At 40.4% G+C, this 22706-nt stretch overlaps 1 protein-coding gene across 2 annotated transcripts in view; it reads left to right on the plus strand.

Annotated features, from left to right (window-relative positions):
• The first annotated feature begins 15789 nt into the window (after positions 1 to 15789).
• Positions 15790 to 22706, plus strand: part of ANPEP (alanyl aminopeptidase, membrane) — a 38195-nt gene continuing 31278 nt past the window's right edge. The window contains exon 1 of one of the 2 annotated variants that reach the window (XM_056806371.1): positions 15790 to 16272. The gene's annotated coding sequence lies outside the window, so the exon portion shown is untranslated. Of the gene's footprint in view, positions 16273 to 16444; positions 16573 to 22706 lie in introns of those variants that run through there. The other variant, XM_001369391.4, reaches the window with a different exon arrangement.

Raw genomic sequence — 22706 nt, forward strand, 5'->3', positions numbered from 1 at the left:
CCTAAATCCTTGGTTGTGGTCTCTGGACAGCAAATACAGGTGGTTTAGTTTCCCAGTCACACAGGACTGACCTCAAACAATGCTCAATTCCACACTTACTACATTCCTTAGAGACTGCACAGAAAAGAGCAAAACTTGAACTAAAGTTGTCCATAACACATCATTAGCATCCCATTTACATTGTGGTTTGCTCCTCCAGAAAGGAAAGAGTGAACCATGGGCAAAGCAGACCAAAGTGAACCATGGATAAAGTGATATCAGTTTCCTGGAGACCCAGGACAAGTGCCCAACAAATGACCCCTTCCTTAGTAACTGATCTAGATAAAAAGCACTCCTAAGAATCCCAGTCTCTCACATTTTACTTACCTTATTCTCTTTACTCTCTATCACTCTCTACCTTTATTTACTACATATATTCTTACTTCCTTACCTTACCTTAATTATTTACCTACTAGAGTAGCTATTCTGTTACTATATTCTCATATAATAAATCTTGATTCCTTGGAATGGAGTCACTTTGAGTCATTAATCAATTCTTTGGATGAGGCTCAATTAGCATCAGGATCTTGAAGGTCATCTTGTCCAACCTTTTTGTTTTACATCTAAGGAAATTGAAGCCCTGAGAAGCTAAGAGGTGTACCTAAGGTCACACTATAAGTAGCTGAGGTTGAATTTAAACATTGTTCCTCTGGCTCCAAGCCCAGCTCTCTTTCCATTGCAACATATTTTTGTATCATGTCAAGGCACCTTGGATAGGGCATTGAATGTAACAAGTAATTAAATGAAAAAGGTTGAATTTCTATAGACATTGATGTAATGGTGGGCATGATACTGTTAGTAGGGTACTGTGCTGCAGGTACATTATGAGTTAATGAGGCTTTGTAAAACAATCCTGGAAAGCTAATCATCATCTATAACTGTTTTTAGAAGGAAATATATTTCAAATTTGAAGCAGTTGACTTATAATAGAACTGTTGAACAAACACAAACATATGCAGTTGAGAAATAGCATAAATTTAAGTTCCTAATTTAGTAAGGGGGGAGATTGGATTGGGAGTAGAAAGAATTAAACTAAAATGAGTGAGCCAACCAGCCAGGGGAGTTTCTATAAGAAAGAGAACTTTTGAAATAATCTTTTTTTTTTAAAGCCTTTATCTTCCATTTTAAAATCAATATTGTATATTGGTTCTAAGGGCAGTAAGGGCTAGGCAATGGGAGTTAAGCAACTTGCCCAAAATAATACAGCTAGGAAGCATCTGTGGCCAAATTTGAACCCAGAACCTCCCCATCTCTGGGCCTATCAATCCACTGAGCCATCTAGCTATAATAATATTTATGTCAGTCTCATATATTGCATTGTAGGTTAGTACCTAGATACTTTGTTTTAAAATGGTAATATTTATAAAGAGAAGTTCTTATTCTATATACTGACCATATGGAATTAGGATAATCTTGTGGATTTATCTTCTAACCTATGACCTTATTTAACTTCTTTGTCTCAAAAATTTTTTAGTTCCTTTCTGATTTCCTGGTTACTGAAGCAATCACATCATTTGCAAATAGAATTATATTTTTCACTTGCCAAAATGTATCTCTTTAATTGATACTTCTTGCCTTATTGTGATTGAAAAATGTTTCCTAAAATAAAGGCAAGAGTGGGTACCTTTGTTCTTTCTCTGGTTTTAGTGAAAAGATTTCTGATGCTTCTGTACCATACATAATGTCAGTCCTTGATTTTAGGTAAATGTGTATTTTATCAAGGAAAACAAATCTTCTATTTCTGCTTTTCCCAATCTTTCTTTTTTAACCTTTACTTTCTTTGAATTGATACTAAGTATTTCTTTCAAGGCAAATGAGCAGTAAGGACTAGACAATTGGGGTTAAATGACTTGCCCAGGATCATATAACTAGAAAATATCTAGAGCCATATTTGAACCCAGAACCTCATGTCTCTAGGCCTGGCTCCCAATCCACTGAACCACCTAGCTGCCTCTTTAATATATTTAAATACTTTTTTAAAGATACTATATTTTGTCAAAAGTCTTTCCTGCCTGTTTGGAATGATTTTTGTTTTCTCCTATTAATGTGATATTTTATTTTATTTTCCTAATATGAATCCATATTTGCATTACTTCTTACTTAGTCAAGATGAATCACTTTTTGATGTAGAAATGAATGAGTGGAAAATTTTTTTATTAAATCTTTATTATCAGCCAGTTACTGTGCCAAGCACTGGGAATGCAAATACAAATAGGTCCAAGGTACAAATGGCATTTTTCTTAAAATGATACCAAACATCTAAAACCATCAGCAAGTATTATTTGTAATATGGATAAGTTAGAAGCCTTCCCATTAAGATCTGGAATGAAACAAGGATGGCCATTATCATCAATATTATCTAACATAGTATTAGAAATACTAGCAATAGCAATAAGAGAAGATAAATCAAAGGAATCAGAATGGGCAAAGAGGTAATAAAACAATCTCTTTTCGCAGACAACATGATTGTATACATGGAAAATCCTATAGATTCAACTAAAAAGTTAATTGAAACTATAATTTTATAATGGAGCTATATTAATTGTTCATGGATGGACAGAACCAACATAATTAAAATGACAACCCTACTTAATCTAATCTATTTATTCATTGCCATCCCAATCAAATTGCTAAAAAATTATCCTATTCAGCTAGAAAAAAAAATTAATTTTGAAGAACAAAAGACCATGAATATCATAAGAATTAATGAAAACAAATGTCCAGGAAGGAGGCTTAGCAGTACTGGATTTAACCTGTAATATTAAGCAGTAATTATCAAAAATATCTGGTACCGGCTAAGAAAAAGAAAGGTAGGTAAGTGGAATGGTAGTAAAAGATTATAGTAACCTTGCATTTGACAATAGTATATTTTGTTGGGTGAAGAGGCACACCCCTGGGATTTGGGAAGGATACCTTTCTGCAAGAATGCAAGACTCCAAAACTTAGCTTAAAAATAAAGAGAAATTTATTAATTTAGAAAGTGTTAACTAGAAAAAACACAGAACTATTAAATAGTCAAAATATTGGATGGGATTAGCTGTTCCCACCCAAACTACCAGGAAGTCCATTTTCTGGTGAAGAGGGACCTTCCCTCAGGGGGAAACCTCTCCTGTGACAAGGTCAAAACCTGAGGTTTCTACACTCAAACTAAATAAACTGGGGATCTCTAGATTTCCATGTTGACAAAAGTAATGTTGAGAATGGCCAGAAGCATCTACAACAGATGCTATGTTATGGTGTAGACAGGACTCTAGAGTGGTAAACATTCAGGCATTCAGTCAGGGGTTTGGTCATCTGACTGGGGTCTGCCTGGAGACATAGGGAGTGACCCTCATAAAAGATTCTTTAGTTCTAGGAAAGACAGATGTCTAAGATACAGCTGATAGTATCAGTATGGAGGTGTAGCCTGGAGGCGCATCTCTCTGTCCATCTTAAATCTAAAGGAGGATCAAAGGAGGATAATCATCTCAGGGTTTTATAGGAGTTATTAGATGTTTTCAGTTAGGAGTCAGGAGGTACAGTGTCCATGTCAGTATAGATCCAGGCTTTTGGATAAGAACTCACTATGAGGTAAAAATTGTTAGGACAACTGGAAAGTAGTTTGGCCAGACTAGGTGTAGACCAATCTGACATCATTCACTAAGATCAAATTGGATACAAGATCTAGACATAAAAGGAGATAAATAAATTAATAGACTTCAGGATGAAGAAATCAAAGCCATATGTAGGTCTATGAAATAATTCTCTAAATCACTACTGATTAAAGAAAGGCATACCAAAACACCTTTTCTGAGGTATCATCTCACACCCATCATATTGGCCAAAATGACAAAAAAAAGCAAAATGACATGTTGGAAGGGATGTGGAAAAGTGTGGACACTGATACACTGTGGAGTGTGAATGAATCCAACCATTTGAGAACAATTTGCAATTACTCACCAGAGAGTTCTAAAACTGCAAATACCCTTAAACCTAGCAATATCATTGCTGGGTCTCTTTCCCAAGGAGATCAGGGAAAAAGCAAAAGAATCTACATGTTCAAAATATGTATAGCAGTTCTCTTTTGTGATGGCAAAGAACTGGAAATTGAGAGGATTTCCATCAGTTTGGGAATGGCAAAACAAATTGTGGTATGATTGTGATGGAATTCTACTGCACCTCATAAGAAATGATGAAGAGGTCAATTTTTTTAAAACTTGGAAAGAACTACACGAGACAATGAAAAGTGAAACAAATAGAACCAAGAGAACATCATATACAGTTACAGAATTTGCAGAATAGATTGTGAATGTTCACCTCCAGAGAATGAATGGAAACATGAAAGGGGGCTTGTTAGTATTTTGCCAAAGCACTAAGAATTTAAGGATACCTACACCTCAAAGGACTAAGCAAATCTTTACATTAATTGTTGTACTTGGCCCTTCTCAATTATATATGCATATATATCTTTTTAAAAACTTTCTACTAGAAGTTCACAGCTGCTTACATATCCCTTTACTATTTTTTTATATTTTAAAATGTTTATATTTGTTGATTATTAAATTCAAAATAAAAAAGAAAGTCTGACCCTTCCTCTAAGGAGCTTTAACTTTAATAAGGGCAGACCACTTATGGAAGGATGGCCATGGTTAAATGTTATGATCAGCAGTATTACAGTGGTAGTGACTGGAGTTGTAGAGTAATTGACTGAAATATACTGATCTTTGGGTTTCACTCCTTTTCTTAGGGCTAGAGATGGAAGAAGAGGATTGGGGGGTACCTGTGGACAACATGGCATGAGTTTGGGCAGAGAGTAGCAGCAAAGCAGTGGTCTGAAACGGGCTATTTACCAAGTCAGGTAAATACCACCAAGAGGAAGGAAGGACAGAAGTGGCTGACTGGAGAGGATGGTGGCATGAAGAGAGCACTTGTGAGGGAAAACTAGGTGGCACAGTGGATAAGAGTGCTAGGCCTGGAGTCTGGAAGACTTGGACTAAAATTTGGCCTCAGATAGTTCCTAGCTCTGTGACCCTGGGTAAGTCCTTAACCCAAATGCCTAGCCCTTATTTGCTCTACTCCCTTAGAATTAAAATTCATTATTGATTCTAAGACAGAAGGTAACAGTTAAAAGAGAGAAAGAGACAGAGAGACAGTGAGAGACAGAGACAAAGAGACAGAGAGGGAAAGAGAGGAAGAGAGACACACAGAGAGAAACAGAAAGAGACAGGCAGAGAAAGAGACAGAGAAGCTGTATTGGTATATTATCAGAAGATCATTTAGCACTGGAAGGGACCTTAGGGGTCATTTAGTCCAAATTTCTCATTTGACAGATCAAGAAAACAAGATCAGGAGAGGGTAAACAACTTGCCCAAGATCACATTGGGGCAAAATGGAGATTTGAGCTCCCATCCTTTGACTACTTTTCTGGTGCTTTTCCTACTGTACTATGGCTTCCTCTTTGTTAATATCTTGTTATGGTTCCTTACTCTTCTTTACAACCACACTAAAGATGTCTCTGTTCCATATCAGCTATACATCATACTCTGGGCCTCAGATCACCAGGCCCACCAGGTCTTCTTTCTTTCTTTGAGAATGTAAACTCTCCCATCTCTGACCAAACTCCTAACCAGTTAGCATTCTACTTGCTCCTAGGCACAAGAGTCAGCTCTTGGCATTTAAATACGTGTCCCTTTTCATTTTATCCAGACCCTTAGGTCTTTCATGGTCTCACTGAACTCTCCCTATCTTTATTCTCCCATAGGGTCAGCTATGCCAATGTTGATCGAGTCCATGTTCACGCTCCAATCCAGGATCATGTCAGATTGCTTCCTCCATCAATATTCCCAGGTGGCCAAGAAGTGCCAGAAGAAGGTATAGAACTGGAGAGAATCAGGCAATTTCAAATTGATGCCATATGTCGACTAGAAAAAACACAGAACTATTAAATAGTCAAAAATCACTCTTTAATCAAGGGAAAATACGACAACAGAGCTGCTTCCCAAGACTGCACAGAGTCAAGACACCCTGGTCACTGACCCCTGGGAGTGCCAGGGACTCAGGATGGGTTCTGAAGAACAAAAGAATTTGTGGAACCTATATACCACTCTAGATGACCTGGGGGGTTTAGGATTAGAGGGACAGTTGACTGACTTTACAATGGTGAGAAAGGAAAATGAGGAGTTCCAGACAGGAATTATAATGAGGGGCTGGTGCCCTACAATGGACACAAAAGGGAAAGACTCAGCCCAGGGCTGGGTCACCTTGGTAATGGACTAAGGCCTAGGGGGAGAAACCATTAGGACAAAAGGGATGTTTAATATTGGGTGGGATTAGCTGTTCCCACCCAAACTACCAGGAAGCTCACTGTCTGGTGAAGAGGGACCTTCCCTCAGGGGAAACCTCTCCTGTGACAAGGTCAAAACCTGGGGTTTCTACACTCAAACTAAATAAACTGGGAATCTCTATATTTCCATGTTGACACATCAAACTTCAATTGGTATCTCATTGCTGCTTATGGTCATTTCTCCAGCAGTCCTGAGATTACTCCCCCTCCTGCCCTCAGAGCAGCTATTTGAGACTTTGCCTTCCCTTTTCATGTCTCCAATCCCACTTCATTCTCAGATTTTACACTCAATGTGTGGGTTGAGGTCTTACTATATTATTGTCAAGGTGGAATCTAGAAGTCCCCAAACTTGTGGCCTAGAAAGATTTAGTGATCCTCAGTTTACTTAGCCTGGAGGTAGAAACCCCAGGTTTGATGTTGTCACCTGAGAGTTCCTCCCTGAGGGAAAGTCCTACTTCATTGATCTCAGACTAACAATGGACTTTAAGATGTTAAGTATCTCTTTTGTCCCAATGGTTTCTCCCCTTAGGCCAAAGTCCTTTACCAAGATGGCCCAGCCCTGGGCTGAGTCTTTCCCATTTGTGTCCATTGTAAAGCATCAGCCCCTCACTGTTATTCCTGTCTGGGACTTCTCATTTCCCTGGGTTACCTTCATAAATTCAATCAACTATCCCTCTCATCCTCAGCCTTCAAGTTTCATCTAGAAAGTTATTTAAGCTTCCCAACTTTAATGGCTCCTTGGAATTGTTAATCTAGCATGGTTGGCTTTCCCAGGGGTCAGAGTTCAATCCTTGGACTCTGTGCAGCTCTGTGTTGAGGTTTACTATTGCACTGAACCCCTTTCCCTGGACTAAAGAGTGATTTTTGACTATTTAATAGTTCTGTGTTTTTTCCCAGTCTACTTTACAGAACAAACTTCATTCTCCCCTTAATTTTATACTATTGTTGTTGTGTTGTTTCAGTTGTGTTTGATTCTTCATGACCCCATTTGTGGTTTTCTTGGCAGAGATATGACAGCAGTTTGCCATTTCCTTCTCCAGCTCATTTTAAAGATGAAGAAACTGAGACAAACAGGGTTTGGGTGACTTCCCCAGGGTCACACAGCTAGTAAGTGTCTGAAGTCAGATTTGAATTCAGAAAGATGACTCTTCTTGACTTTAGGCCCAACACTCAATCCACTCTACCACCTAGCTGCCCCAAATTTATACTGAATAAATAACAAATCACGAAGATCCACAACTTCTGGTCAGCCTGGTATGGATGGCTCATTCTCATGGTGGTAGTCATACTGTTTTCCAAGAAGGGAGTCCAACTCCTCCCCTTCACAGATGAGGAAACTAAGGTAGAAAGCAGGTAAGTCATTTGCTCAAGGTCACAGACCAGTTTGTGGCAAAACAGATTTAAATTCAGCTTCTCTGACTCCTAGTTCAGTGTATTTTTTCATTGCCACCCATTGTCCGAGGCAGCTCTGGTAAAAAGGACTAGGGAATTAGTTACTTCACTCTACTTTTTCTGACTTCATATCTCTCAATCCCTAGGGGAAAAAAAAGGTTCCCTGAACTGCTCCTTCCCCAAGAGTTCCCTGAAATATAGGAATCACCACATCTCTGAGAAAGTATTTCCTAAGCCTGTCCCAACCACACTACCCCTACGAATCTTTAGGGAAGGTCTAGATGAGTTCCAAACAACTGCAGAGCTTGAAGGATTGGCTAGGCTCTTGAGGCAACTTTGGGCAACAAGACCATTGATTAGCAGCTTTGGGCTCCCCAAGGGGTAGGAACTAGAAATGTCAACTTTTCAGCTCAGATTTTTGCTCAGTTACTTTGGCCCCAAAATGTTCTCTTGGAGTTGGGTTGACTGAATTTTATCTCATTCTCCCACTTTTCCTCCATCCTCATCTATCCCCCTTAAACTTCAATAAGTTATCTGAGAAAGGGGTGGAAAAGGTAGGGTTACCATCAGTAAGCCTTTTCCAAGGGCTAAATCTTCTTATCCTCCATCTCCCAAGAGCCTGAGGCTATGAATCCCTTTCCAGAGGGTCAATCAAGGACTCAAAATTCTCCTCACTCTCATTAACCTCAGTTAGATAAGATGACCACAAATGTGCTGAGAGAGGATAAAGGAGAACTGGCTGGTAGCTAAGAAACATGGGAGAACTGGCTATGGGGCAAGGATGAGGATAGGAGTAAGATTCCACTTAATCAAAGGTCATATTGGGTTGACACACCTATCCAGAACACAGATAAGAACAAGGAAGTAAGCTAAAAGCTACTGCACCAGGGTCCATTTACTTAATTTAGACACAATTAGACCTAAGCTTGGTTTTCTGCTTTCACAGCATCTTAGAAGCAATAAACAATTAAAAAAAAAACAAACCCAAGAGATAGGAAATCTACAAAAAAACACATGAGGCAACTGGCACATTTGATCAAAGAGAATAAAGACCTCCCTCTGCATTCTAACATACACCTCTAGCATCACTAGGCAGGGTAATAATTCATGTTTATCATTTAAAAAACCTGGAGACTCAGAGCTAGGGAGGCCAAAGTTCAAGTCTTGCTTCTCTATGTGTATCAACTATGTGCCCTGGGCTGATTCCTGAAACTCTGTGCCATAAGCATCTTTCTATATAAATTACAGAGAAGGTAATGCCTTGAATTGGTAGTTTCTTTACTAGGGAATTTCCAGTATTGATGAAATCATAGGTCCAAACCTAAAGTATTCTTTCCTTTATCCAACAAATATGTATATGTATATATATATATAAACATATGTAGAATTTTATTATTATTGCTTTTTACAACCCTTACCTTTGGGGCAAGTAGGTGGCTCAGTGGATACAGAACCAGCCCTAGAGACTGGAGGTCCTGGGTTCAAATATGGCCTTAGATACTTCCTAGCTGTCTGGCCCTGGGCAAGTCAATTAATCCCAATTGCCTAACCCTTACAGGTCTTGTGCCTTGGAGCTGATACTATGATTCATTTTTCCCCTTTGTAGTAATTCTAAAATAGAAAATAAGGATTAACAAATTATCAGCTACAAAGCAGAAGAGCAGTAAAAGCTAGGAAATGAGGGATATGTGACTCGCCCATAGGACATATCTGAGGTCATATTTAAAACTCAAGTACTCTAGACTCTAAGCCTGGTGTTCTACCCACCTTTCTGTTCCTCAAAAATATTTGTTGAGAATATAGAAAGACAAATAAACTATAATCCCTATCTTTTTAGAACTCAGGACCTGATAAGGGCAATAAGGCATATGCAAACAACTATAATATGCTATATAAGAGATGTGTCATGAGACAGTTATAAAGTGATCAAGGGAGGGAAAAATTGTGTGATTGTGTTTCTGATTTGATTCTGAGTGCCTGATGTGCTCTTTGTATAAATGATATACTCTCATACCCTTCCCAATTCCCTACTTAATTCTCTACCCTGAGAACCAGTGTTCCTGTATCCCTTGGTTATCATCAGACTTTTTTCTTTTCCAGCATGTCCAGGTTGCCTGGAAAGGCTTCATGAAGGAGATGGCATTTGAATGAACTTTGAAGCATGGGTAGGAATTGGACAGGCAGACTTGGAGTCAAAGGTGGAAGAAGGCAATTGCCTGGCTTTCCAGGCATCCTTAGTTGAGCAAGGGCAGAGAGGTGGAAAAATATAGGGTCAATTTGGAGACAATCCAAGCTAATCTACCTTGGCTAGAATCTAGAATGATTAAAAGGGAGGACTGAAAAATAAATCTGGAAGTCAAGTTCAATGTGAGGTCAGGAAGGTAGACTTTATTGGGCAGGTTATGTGGAGTTTATGAGCAACAAGGATTGTATGGCCAGAACCATGTTTGAGGAACATTCATTAGGCATCAATGTGTAGAAAGAGTTGAGGTCAGAGGTTTTTGTTTTCAGTTGTTTCAGTCACATCTAATTCTTCATGACCCCGTTTGAGATTTTCTTAGCAAACATACTGGAGTAGTTTTCCATTTCCTTTAGGATTTAAATGCCTGAGACAATATTCTAGAGCAAAGAATAGAAGTGTCAGAGGGGATTCTGGAGTTATGAGCCAGAATGTGGTGCTTTTAGTGTAAATATGAAAATTAGGAGGTAAAGCAGGTTTGGAGTGGGGGAGGTAATGAGTTCAATCTTTGATATATCAATTTCCACTAGAAAATGCAAGAGGAAGTGTTCAAGAAGCACTTGGAGGTGCCTCTTGGGAAAAGTTAGGGCCAGAGCTATAAATTCAGAGGTTGTTTAGGTACAGTTGATACAGTGGTAGTGAAGCTGTGGCACACATGCCAGAAGGGGCACTCAGAGCCCTCTCTGTGGGCACATGTGCCTTCACCCCAGCACAGAGTTTTCCAGAGATCATTACTAGAAAGCTAGAGGGACATGGGGCAGGCTGCTCCCCTTCCCCTCTTCACATGTGCCTGAGGACATTTCTCACATATCCACACCTCTAAAAGATTCACCATCCCTAAGTTGATAGTTGTAGCCTAGAGAGCAAATAAGATGGAAAAGGAAAAAGACTGAGTAACAAGAGAGGGAGGTTGAAAATAGTAGTCTGAAGGATACCAACATTAAGTAATATGTTGGGGGAGAATGGTGAGAAAGGGAGAGAAATGGCCAGAGAGAAGTTTCAAGAAGGAAAGAGGAGTCTGCAGAATCAATTGGCACAAGAATGGTCAGAGAATGAAGATGAGAAAAGCCAACAGATTTGTCATTTAGGAGGTTACTGGTGACCTTTGAGAGAGCAGTTGGGATGCTTTCCCTCCTTGTCAATACCTACTAGGCTTTTTAAACATCCCAATTAAAACCCTACCTTCTATTGGAAGGCTTCTGCAAATTGTCTTAATTATAGGGCCTTCCCCCTATTCATTATTTCCTATTCATCCTGTAGATAGTGTGTCTATATTTATTTTCAGGGTCTTCTCTTTTAGATTGTGGGTACTCCTTGAGGGAGGGGATTATTTTTTGTCTTTTTGTATCTCCAATTCACTTGGCATACTGTCTGGCACATAGTAGATATTTAAAAAATACTTATTAACCTACTAACTGACTAGCTGAGAAGAAAAAGCACTGGATTATTCCCTGTGTGACCTAGGATAAATCACCCAATTTCTTTGGGCCTTAGTTCTAAAGTAAAGACTTAGACTAGATGATTCTTCTTCTTAAAAAAAAAAAAACAACATTAATATCCGTTTTAGAAACAATAGTATCAGTTCCAAGGCAGAAGAATGGTAAGGACTAGATAATTGGAGTTAAGTGATTTGCCCAGGTTAACACAGCTAGGAAGTATCTGAGGCCAGATTTGAACCCAGGTTTTTTTTATCTCTAGACCTGGCTCTATCTCCTGAGTCACCTAGCTGTCAAGACAATTCTTAAGGATCTTTTGAGCTCCAAAATCAAGGAACCTCTGGATGATTGTCAGGAGAATAGTGAATGCAGAAGTCAATTTTCAAGAAGTTGAAAAGTGACTAGGTGGTAAGGAAGTTGAGGCAGCAATAGTACACTACTTTTCTAGAAAGTGTGGAAGGGAAGGAAGGGAAAGAAAATCTAGATAGATTATATGGCAGGATCTACATAGTTGAGTTTTTTCCTTAAAATTTGTTTTCATTTCAGTTAAAAAAAAAATCTGTTTTCTCTCCCTCCCACTTCCTGCTCCTTCCTCAGGGGGAGGATGGAGAAGACCTACTCTCCAGACTAGACTGCTTCTTTTGGATCCCTATTTCAGGAAAAGTCTGGGACATCTTTCCCTTTATTCCACCTGATCACCTTCTCCAACTTCTTCTTGCTCAAATTCTGTAACTCAGATCAGATTAAATCTCCCATTCATTGTGGATGCTGGAGTGTGTCAGTTTACAATGACCATGCATCATTCTCTTTATTTTTTTAGACCAAAGTGCTCCTCCCTGGCTACTACATCCCTTGTGTTTAGTCTCTTCTATTAGAATATAAGGAGCAGTTAGGTGTCTGGTCTGGATTCATGAAGACACATCTTCCTGAGTTCAAATCTGGTCTCCTACACTTGCTAGCTGTGACCTAGGGCGAGTCACTTACCTCTGGTTATGCCAGTTTCCTCATCTGTCAAATGAGGTAGAGTAGGAAATGGCAAACCGTTCCAATGTCTTTGCCAAGAAAATCCCAAAATAAGGTTAGGAAGAGTCAGACAAGACTGAAAAACTACTCAACACCATTTGAATGTGAAGTCTGAGAGCAGGAATGATCTTTGTTTTTTTGTATTTTACCTTTAGCTTAACACAGTTCTTGACCCATAGTAAGCATTTAATACATTTTTCATTTAGTAGAAAAACAAAAACAATGAAACCACTTTTCTTTTAACCCTTACCTTCTGTCTTAGAATGGACACCTGTAACCATTCCAAGGCAGAAGAACTGTTAAGAGCTAGTCAAGAAACCATCCTTTCAACAAAAATTCCTCACTGGCCATGTTTAATAAATTTGCCTCATCCTATTCTCTATATCTAAGTTTTATTTTAAGATTGAGGACATCTGGAGAGGGGCAGTGTGGAATTAGTAGATTGAGAGCTCATTTCAGAAACAAGAAGCCTGGGTTCAAGGTTAGCCTCTCATTAATTGACATTTATTAAGCCTGTACTATACACTAGGCACAGTGCTAAGCACTAGCAATACAAAAAGAGGCAAAAGAGTGTTCCTGCCCTAAAGAAGTTTATGATAAAAATGTATACAGAGCAAATGGTAGACAGAATAAATAAGAAGTAATTGGCAGAGAGAAAGCACTAGGCTAAAGTGGATTTGGAAAAGACTTTCTATCAAAGAAGGGATTTCAGATGAAATTTAAATAGTTGACTATGAGGCCTAGGACAAGTTATATCCTAGATCTGTTTTAATCAAGTGACTTCCCTATACTGATAAAATCTTGTGTCTAGAGAATAAGAAAATATGGATTTTGGGGAGGGGTGGCCAAAAATTTGAAGTCTAAAGAACCAAGAAGAGAAGAGTCTGAAAAATCCAGAGAAAGGTGGACAAATCAGGTTTGGTTGGGGGCAAAAGGAGATATGATCAAGGTGACAAATGGAAGATTAATCTGGAGAAAGAAGATAGGCATGTGAGGTCAGAGTGAAAGAGAATGAGATAAATGAGGCAGAAAGGCTTCAAATGACTCTCTTCTGGTGCCTCTATGACCTTCTACATTCTTTACTTAGAATTAAGCAAAATTGTTTCTGGGGACAGGTGGGAGTGGTAGGGCCAGAGTTGGGGATTTGAAAGGAGTTGAAGAGATCCAGGGAGGGGAGCACTCTGGGCCCAGCTGAGGTCAGATAAAAATTATCTGTGGTGGTGTGGATCCCACTACAAGTTTCTTGGCATTCCTCTTCAATGTTTAACTGCCTACCTACAGGAGTGGCGAAGATAAATATTGAGCTTTACCTGGGGGAGGTTTGGGGTTTAATGAAGTAGATGAGGTAGAGGGCAAGAGGTTAAGAAATTTTAGGATGCCAACAAAAACATATTAAGGACACCTAGGTGGTACTGGACCTGGTACTGGTGGTACTGGATAGAGTGCTGGACCTGGAATCAGGAAGACTCATCTTAAGTTCAAATCTGGCTTCAGACATTTACTAGCTGTGGGGCTCTGGGCAAGTCACTTAAACCTGTTTGCCTCAGTTTCCTCATCTGTCAAATGAACTAGAGAAGAAAATGGCAAACCATATACTAGCTGTGTCAACCTGGGTAAGTCCCCTACTCCTATTTGCCTCAGTTCTTCATCTGTCAAATGAGCTGGAGAAGGAAATGGCAAACTTCCATTATCTTTGCCAAGAAAATCCTAAATGGGGTTGAGAAAAGTTGAACATGGCTGAACAATGACAAACAAAACCAGTTGAAACTGGCTGATGATTCCATCCAGCTAACATGACTGAAAGGACTCAATAGAACCACAAAGAATTCCAAGAGTAGGAGATAAAACAGGATGACAAAAGGCAGGACACTATTGGACGAGGGGGGAAAAAAAAGAGTTAAAATTGGCTGATTCTATCCAAGCTGACTGGAGGCAAATAAAGAAGGGTTAAAGGAGTAGAGATCACAATGTGGGCAAAGATCTGGACTGATGGGATGGGAGAGGTAGGATGGGAAGGCTGAACACAAAAAAAGAAGAATTAAAAGATTTTGGAGGGGAATAATTCTACATGCTGAAAAAATCCAAGGTGTGTTTAGATATTTAGGTGTCTATGGGTGACTAATAGAGCACACTAAGATTATGTTCATTATCATTTGTTTAAGGAAGGCAGTAAAAAAGTTTACTGTGATCTTGCCTTTGAATGCCAGATTAAACATACACTGAAAACCTTATATTAGAAAGAAATTTTGACAGATAAGTAACTATAAGGGCTAATTGTAACAGCTAGAGTTGGACCTTGGTTCCTGACTTGAAAATCAGGGAAACTTGAATACATATCCTGCCTACATAAGTCACTTCATTTCTATCAGACTCATTTTCCTAGTCTGTAAAATAAGGATAATAAAAGCACTTTCCTGAAAGGGTTGTTATGATCGAAGTGAGATAATATGTACTGAGCCTACTGTATAGAAAGAAAGTCAATAAACATTTAAATAACTCCTACCTGGTGCCAGGCACTGTACTAAGGGCCTTATAAATATTATCTCATTTGATATACCTGGGAGGTAGGTGCTATTATTATTCCCATGTCAGTTGAGGATAGGAAGTCAGAGGTTAAGTGACTTGTACAGGGTCACACAGGAGTGTCTGAGGCTGGATTTGAATTCATCTCCCCATATTCCTTGCAGGCTATCCAGCTGCCTAGATAGGGGCTGGACATACAATTCCATCACTAGAGAAATTCCCAGGTGAGGAAATACTCTCTACCAATGCCAATTTGCACTTTCTTTGCAATCTTAAGAGAGTGTATAGCCTTAAGAGAATATAATCTTAAAAGAATTGTCTAGATTCCTGAGAGGTTGTGACTTGCCCATGGCCACAAAGTCTGTACAGTCCTGGGTCCAGGCCTGGCACTCTCTCCAAGATGCTACCTAGACATTTATTAAGAACCAACTCTGAACAATGAAAGAAGCAGTCATAAAGGTTGGCGGGCAGGTCTCTTAGGTTTTCTTCTTGGAATTCTACTTAAGGATAAATTACTTAATCTCCAGAGCCACATAGCTAGGAAGTATCTGAGGTCACATTTGAACTCAGGCCTTCTCAACGCCAGGCCTGATGCTGTATTCACTACGCCACTTAGTTGCCCTTAGAAATGACTTTAATGAAAACAACAAAGAAAGATCTTCTGCCTAGAAGGAGAAATTCGAATTATTTGGAAAACTCTTATGTGTAAAGATAAAAAAAAAATTAAATGAGGAGGCTTCAAGAATCAGGCATGGTATCCAAGGCCGACTTTGGTCCTGATATTTCTGGCAAGTTTAGCTCTGGGCTCATGTGATGAAGAGATTTTGCAAGCTGGAAAGGACATCTTTTAGCCAGTGAGGGCCTGACCTGGGGGGGCATTGGATGTACCCGCAGCACTAAGTCCAGCCCTACTCCTTAGGAGTCAGGGAAGTCCAGTCCCAGGCCTCTTCCTGCTTGTTCCTGGCATCTGAAGGACAGGACAAGAATCTGCCTTCCTTACCCAGAAACAAATGCTTTCCAGATGTGTAAGCAGCTGTTGCTGGGGAGCGGAGAGGAACGTGGTCCTCAGCCAGGTCCCTGGGACCTAGGGGCTGGAGAACTACAGCCAGATGGTGGGTTTTTGCAGAGCAGCATATACAGCCAGGAACCCAGGGAACAAAGAACTCTTCGTGTCTCCACCCAGGGTGCCACTTCTCTAGCACCTCACTGGGCCCACTTGTAGCTGAGCTGGGCAGGAATGCCTTTCCAGGGTGGGCCACCCAGGGCCACCTAGGACTCCTCCTACAGCTTCTCTGCAGGTATATTTTCTTCTGGTTTTGCCCTGGTAGGCATGGAAAGAGTTAACCCAGAGGGACCTTCATAAGGTCAGGTTACTTCCCCTTAAAAATATGGAGAAGTTTCCTATTGAGACAGGGCTGGGGGATAGGAGGAGTCTAGTAAGTGTGGGTGTCACTACTCCTTTGTAGGGGAGGGCTGGGTCTTGAAAAGCCCTAAGGGTGAGTTCAGGGTGGGAGGACTAGGTGCTGGGAGTATAACAGCAGCAGCAGCAGCTGGAAGGAGGAACATAGATGGGATCCACCGCAGTTGGAGGCAGGAAGGTGAGCAGGAGGCTCTTTTACCTAGGAGTTTCTATTCTGGGTGGTATCTTTCTCTGGGATTGCTGTGTTTGGGGTGCTCCAAGGTGTGCTCCCCTCTTTGGGTCTTGGCTCCTCCTCCCTCTCTCTGTTGGATGGCCCTGACCTTTTAGCTGGGGAAGCCTCTTGGTGTTTGGGGGTGGTGGTGAGCTGACTGGAGGAATGAAAGTAAGCAAGGAGTCACTGTGACTGACACTAGTGTGGAATCCTCAGGACTGCTGGATAGGGGCATTTTGTAAGAGTTGAACAAAGAAATGCCATTTGCCAGATGAGGAAAGGAGCCTCTGAAAGATTATATCACTAGCTGGAAATCTATCCAGTCCATTGGGGACAGAGTCAGAACTAGATCCAGGGTTTAGTGGATTCAAATCTGTGTCATTGACCCCCTGCGGAACTGGGTCTTAACCTCTCTGGGCCTCAGTTTTCTCATCTGTAAAATAAAAAGGATGGAAGAGATGGCCTTTAGAGTTCCTTCCAGGGGCAGTTGGTTGCTCAGTGGTTAGAGGACTTGAGTTTAAATCTGGCTTATGACATTTACAAACTCTGTGATCCTGGGCAAGTCACTTTCCAGTTGCCTGGCCCTAAGAGTTAGAAAAGACATTCACTTCTAGAGGTAGAGAAAGGGAGAGAGTAAATAAATTAGTGAGATTCAGAGAGAGACAGAAACAGAAAGAGGAAGAGAGAGACAGTGTGTAGAGCATGTGATTATGGGACTACTATATATATATATATATTAGACTACATATATATATAAAGTATGGGATATAAACACACATAGATACGAAGTTTTTATAGGCTATAAGGACAGGAAATGACTTTGGGGATGAGGGCGACTGTGGGAGTAGGGGATAAAGCTTAATTTAGTGTTGTGGGTTGGCATATAAGTTTTAGTAACAAAAAATGGAGCAGAGTCTGTCTAAGAGCATGATTTGAGGAATGGTATAAAGGGAAGGTGGAAAGAAGGAAGGACTCAAAGACAGCCTGGAAACTTGGATTCTGGCCAGTCCCAGTTGGAAGCTGACACCACTGGAAGTAGTATGTCATTATATTTACCCAGGAGTTTCTATTCTGGGTGGTATCTTTCTCTGGGTCTATGTGCCTGTGTCCCTTTGTCTCTGTCTCTCCCCACCTCCTACTTGGTCAGATTGGATGTGTCCATGTGTATGCTGGGGGTAGGGGCCAACCGGGCACCTAAGAGCCACCACCAGACTTAAGCCCCTGTGCCAATGTGTGACAGTGACCAAGATAATGCACCTCTCTGGATTTGTTTCTTCATCTATAAAATGAAGGGATTGAATGAGATGATATCTCTTCTCTTCCAGCCCTATTTATCATTCTGGAACTTAAAGCAATCTGGCTCTGATTGGAGGGGGTACAGGGTAGGTGGCTATAAGAATGGTGGTTCAGTGGTAGCTCCCTATTTCAGGGACCATATATGCCCTTTAGGGAAGGGAATATTGGCCATTTGGGGGTTAAGAAATGTTCTAGAATGTTAAGTTGCCTGAGGATAAGGACTATTTTGATTGTCTTTTTTTTCCCCAAGGGCTTAGCACAGAACCTTGCTCCATTTCTGAGTAGGGAAATTTGATGTGGAATTCCTGCCACCTATACAGACACACACTAGGTCTTTGTGGTTTATAGTTTAAGAAAATTACCTCAAGGCTCTGGAGATTAAGCAATTTATCCTTAAGTAGAATTCCAAGTAGAAAACCTAAGACCTGCCCGCCAACCTTTATGACTGCTTCTTTCATTGTTCAGAGTTGCTTCTTAATAAATATCTAGGGGCAGCTAGGTAACATCTTGGAGAGAGTGCCAGGCCTGGACCCAGGAGATCCTGGGTTCAAATCTAGCTTCAGATACTTCCTAGCTGTGACTGTGGGCAAATCATTTAAGTCCAGTTGCCTAACCTTTACTGCTCTTCTTCCTTGGACCTGATACTTTGTAAATCCTTATGTTCTGTCTTAAAATTGATACTAAGATGGAAGGTAAGGTCTTAAAAAATACTAATAAATGTCTATTGAATGGAGAGGGAGAGAAGGAAGAAAGGTACTCTGCAGTTGAGGAATATAAGAAACAAAGTCATCATAGACCAAGTCCCTTTGGGTTGATGATGATGGTGTCACAGTGACCAAAGTCACTTTTAGTATCTATCGATATTTAGTATTTAGTATATTTAGTATCTATTCTCCTGGCTGCTTTCCTGGGGCAGGGAAACACTCTAGCAGCCAAGACACAGAAAGACATGCTATACTACAACCTGACCACCATATTGTTTCATTCTTGCAAAGACACTCCCTATCTACTGTTCAATCCAGCTCAATTCAATTCAACTAACATTTGTTAGGTGCTCATCATATACAAGGATCTGGATTACTCTATCCCTGCAGAACTATAAAGACCTGGGCAAGAATCTTAACTGCTAGTTTTTCCTCCAGTTTTTTAATAAATTCATCCATTGCTATAGTTACCTTGATAAAGCACCCAGGTCTTCCCCCTTTCCCCTCCAATCCACCTGCATCCTCTTTGCCCTGAGGTCCAGCTATACTATCTTCTTTATATTTCTAATGCTTGTTGGGGAGAGAAAGATAGGGAAAAATATGGCGCAGGGAAACTGAGTTGTAGAGGCCCTTGTAACATGAACAGATTAAAGACTAGGGCATAATGAAAATGATCATGATAGCATTCGCATAGTGCTTATGTCCTAGGTTTTTGACAAATTTTTCTCTTTTGATCTCACAACAACCCAGGGAGATGAATGGTATTATCATCCCCATTTTACAAGGCAAACTGAGGCAAATAGTGGCTAAGTGACTTGCCCAAGGATACACAATTGGTAAATATCAGATGCCACATGTGAACTCAGATCTTCTTCACTCTGGCCTGAGGGCTCTATCCTTTGCACCATTTATCTACTTTTAATATTCAAAATCTGTAACTAAGGCCACTTTTTCTGAGGACCAGGTGTTGTAATGAGGTTTGCTTATTTATTAAGTGCCTATTAGATCAGGCACTGTCCTAGGTTCCAGGGACACAAAACCAAAACAGTCTCTGCCCTTAAGGAGCTTCCATTCCATTCCATTCAATGGCAACAACAAATGCCTAGATACATAAGTTCATTTAAAAAATTCATTAAAAAAAAAATAAAGGCATTTGGAGAATCACCAGAGAATTGGGAAAAGCTCCTTTTAGGATGGGGAACATTCAAATTAAGGGTTCTAAGGGGGCACAGAGGATAGAGCTCTGGGCCTGGAGTCGGGAAGATTCATCTTCCTGAATTTAAATCTAGCCTCACACACTTACTAGCTGTGTGACCCTGAACAAATCACTTATCCCTGGTTGTGTCAGTTTCCTCATCTGTAAAATGAGCTGGAGAAGGGAATGGCAAACCATCCCAGTATCTTTGCCATGAAAACCCCAATGGGGTCAAGAAGAGATGGATACGACCAAAGAAAGACAAGCAAAAACAGTTGAAATTGGCTGATGATCCCATCCAAGCTGACATGACTGAAAGAATTCCAAGAGTAGATGAGAAAGGAGAACATTCCTGGCACATGATATTTATTTTTTATACCAAGAAGTTCTCCCCTCCATACATAGACATTTATGAATTAAGGCAATTCCGGACCCAGACTTGGAATCTGTATCAGTGGAGAGAATTTCTACTTTAGGAGTTCACTATACAGTTAAAATCACAAATCCAGGCCTTAATAAAAAAAAAAAAATCAATATTATAGACTCATTCTAGAGTGGATTATTTGTGGCTATGTTGGGATGCAGGGAACAATTTTCATTTAATTTTTATTAATTTAGTTACACATAAACAAAATTTTAACATCTTTTAAAAAAGTTTTGAGTTCCAAATTCTCTCTCCTTCCCTCCCTTTTCCCCTTCCCCCTCCTTGAGAAGTTAAGCAATTTGACAAGGGATTATATATGTGCAGTCATACAAAATGTTTCCATAAGGGAACAATTTTCAAATTGGGACCCCCAAAGCTAGCTACCTCTCTGTCTACTGAAGAGGACCTTTTGACACTTCTTGGAACTTCTTGAGATCGGAGAAGTTGGTTCATAAAACCTAATCCCCTCCCCAGCCTTCCTTCCATTCCTTTCACTTCCCCCCATCATTTTGCCTCCTCTGACTTTTATCCTCTTTGGTTGTGGTGGAGTGGGTTGGATGTTAGCTCTCTGATGAGGGACACTAGAGGTTCTCACAGTACAAACATGTTTTTCTGAAGCTCCCATAGGAAGTGCCCTGCTGGGCTGGCCCAGGGCCCCATCCTGACTCAGACTTTGGGGCAGAATGCAAAAAAACCCAAAACTGAGCAGCTTCTCATTCCCCAATCAGCCTTCTCTCCATCCCTAGGTGGCCATCCCCATCCAGGAGAACTGGAAGCCTAATGGTATATGTCTCTTTATCAAACCCTCCCCTTTCCAACCTCTATCCAAACAGCATTGCCAGGCTTCTGGAAGATATCTGTGCAGAGATCCAAGGATCTAGTCCATTTCAACCTAATTTTTGGGAGAAAGACTATAACTATTTTTCTCCAGCTTGCAGGCAGGCTAATAGATAAGAATATTGGACTTGGAGTCTGAAAGATCTGAATTCAAGTCTTCTTCCTTATATATTTTGTGTCTGTGACCCTGAGAAAGTCACTTATATTTCCTCAGCCTCAGTTTACGCCTATAAAATGAAAGAGTTGGACTTGACAGGCTCCTAAGTCTGTTCCAGATCCAAAGGTATGAGCCTACCTGGGGTGGGTAGATTTCAGGCACCCCAGGAATCTAAGCCCTGGACACGAGTAGAAAGCTTTGCTGAATTGTATTAGTCGATGAGTGGCATAGCAGAGAGAACATTAATTGATCTTGGAGTGGGAGGTCTAGATACTAGAATTCTAGGCTGAGCTCTGATATTTTTGGCTATATGACCTTGAGTAATTCTGAGTTTAGAAATATAGCAGAGGGGGCAGCTGGGTGGCTCAGTGGATTGAGAGTCAGGCCTAGAGACCAGAGGTCCTAGGTTCAAATTTGGCCTCAGACACTTCCCAGCTGTGTGACCCTGGGCAAGTCACTTGACCCCCATTGCCTAGCCCTTACCACTCTTCTGCCTTACAGCCAATACACAGTATTGACTCCAAGACAGAAGGTAAGGGTTTAAAAAAAAAAAGAAATACAGCAGAAAAAATCCTGGGCTTCTAGTCAAGGAGGACCTGGATTTAAATCCTGACCCTGACATTTAGTGTTGTGTGAGATTGAGCCTGTTTCTTCACTTATAGAAGAGAAGTCAATAATGCCTGTAAGATCCACCTCACAGGGTTATTTTGAAGTACAAATGAGATGATGTGTTCAAAGCATGCTACTGATGTGAATTTTTATTTCCATTGCTTTACTTCCAACATCTGTCCCCTACTGGTATTTTGGTGGCAATAGCTTGGAACCATTTGAAAAGGGGAAAGGATTGCCATGGTTGGATGGCTAGCCTGCTCAACCAGGCTCTAAATACTGTCCCATACTACCCATCAGTTTACCTTTGGATGTTTATTGTTTTTGTCTTTTTTTTCAAACTTGACAATTCTGTCCTTGATCCTTCTGGATAGTTTGTCAGCTTAAAACAGCTGTGGGGGTGATATTAGGGTCCAAACTTTTGTCCTTAGGTTGCATCAATCCAGAGGTTTCTTTCCTTTTCATTCCAAGGAAACCCAACTGCTACATGGAAGTAAAACTTCCCAGCTTTTATAGCCAATATAGTCCTTCCCTGGGACAAAACATTGACCACTGCCTCCATGAAGCAGAGGGTAACCCCACTCTGCCTTAGGCAAAAGATCAGGAGAACTCACACCTCAACACTTTGGGTACCCCATTAGATGCTGGAATTCAAGGCATAAGAACTCCCCTAGCACAAAACTAGATATCTCTGTCATGTCCCAGGTTCTTTTTTTTTTATTCTTTGGCCTGTTTATTTATTTTTTTGTTTAAATTTAAATTAATTTTTATAACATTATTTCTTGGTTACAAGAATCATTTTTCCCCCTCCCTCCTCTCTCCTCTCCCTTCCCCTAGCTGATGCACAATTTCATTGGGTATTACTTGTGTTCTTGATCA

This window comes from Monodelphis domestica, chromosome 1 (genome assembly GCF_027887165.1).
Source record: "Monodelphis domestica isolate mMonDom1 chromosome 1, mMonDom1.pri, whole genome shotgun sequence".
In the NCBI taxonomy this organism is placed as follows: domain Eukaryota; kingdom Metazoa; phylum Chordata; class Mammalia; order Didelphimorphia; family Didelphidae; genus Monodelphis; species Monodelphis domestica.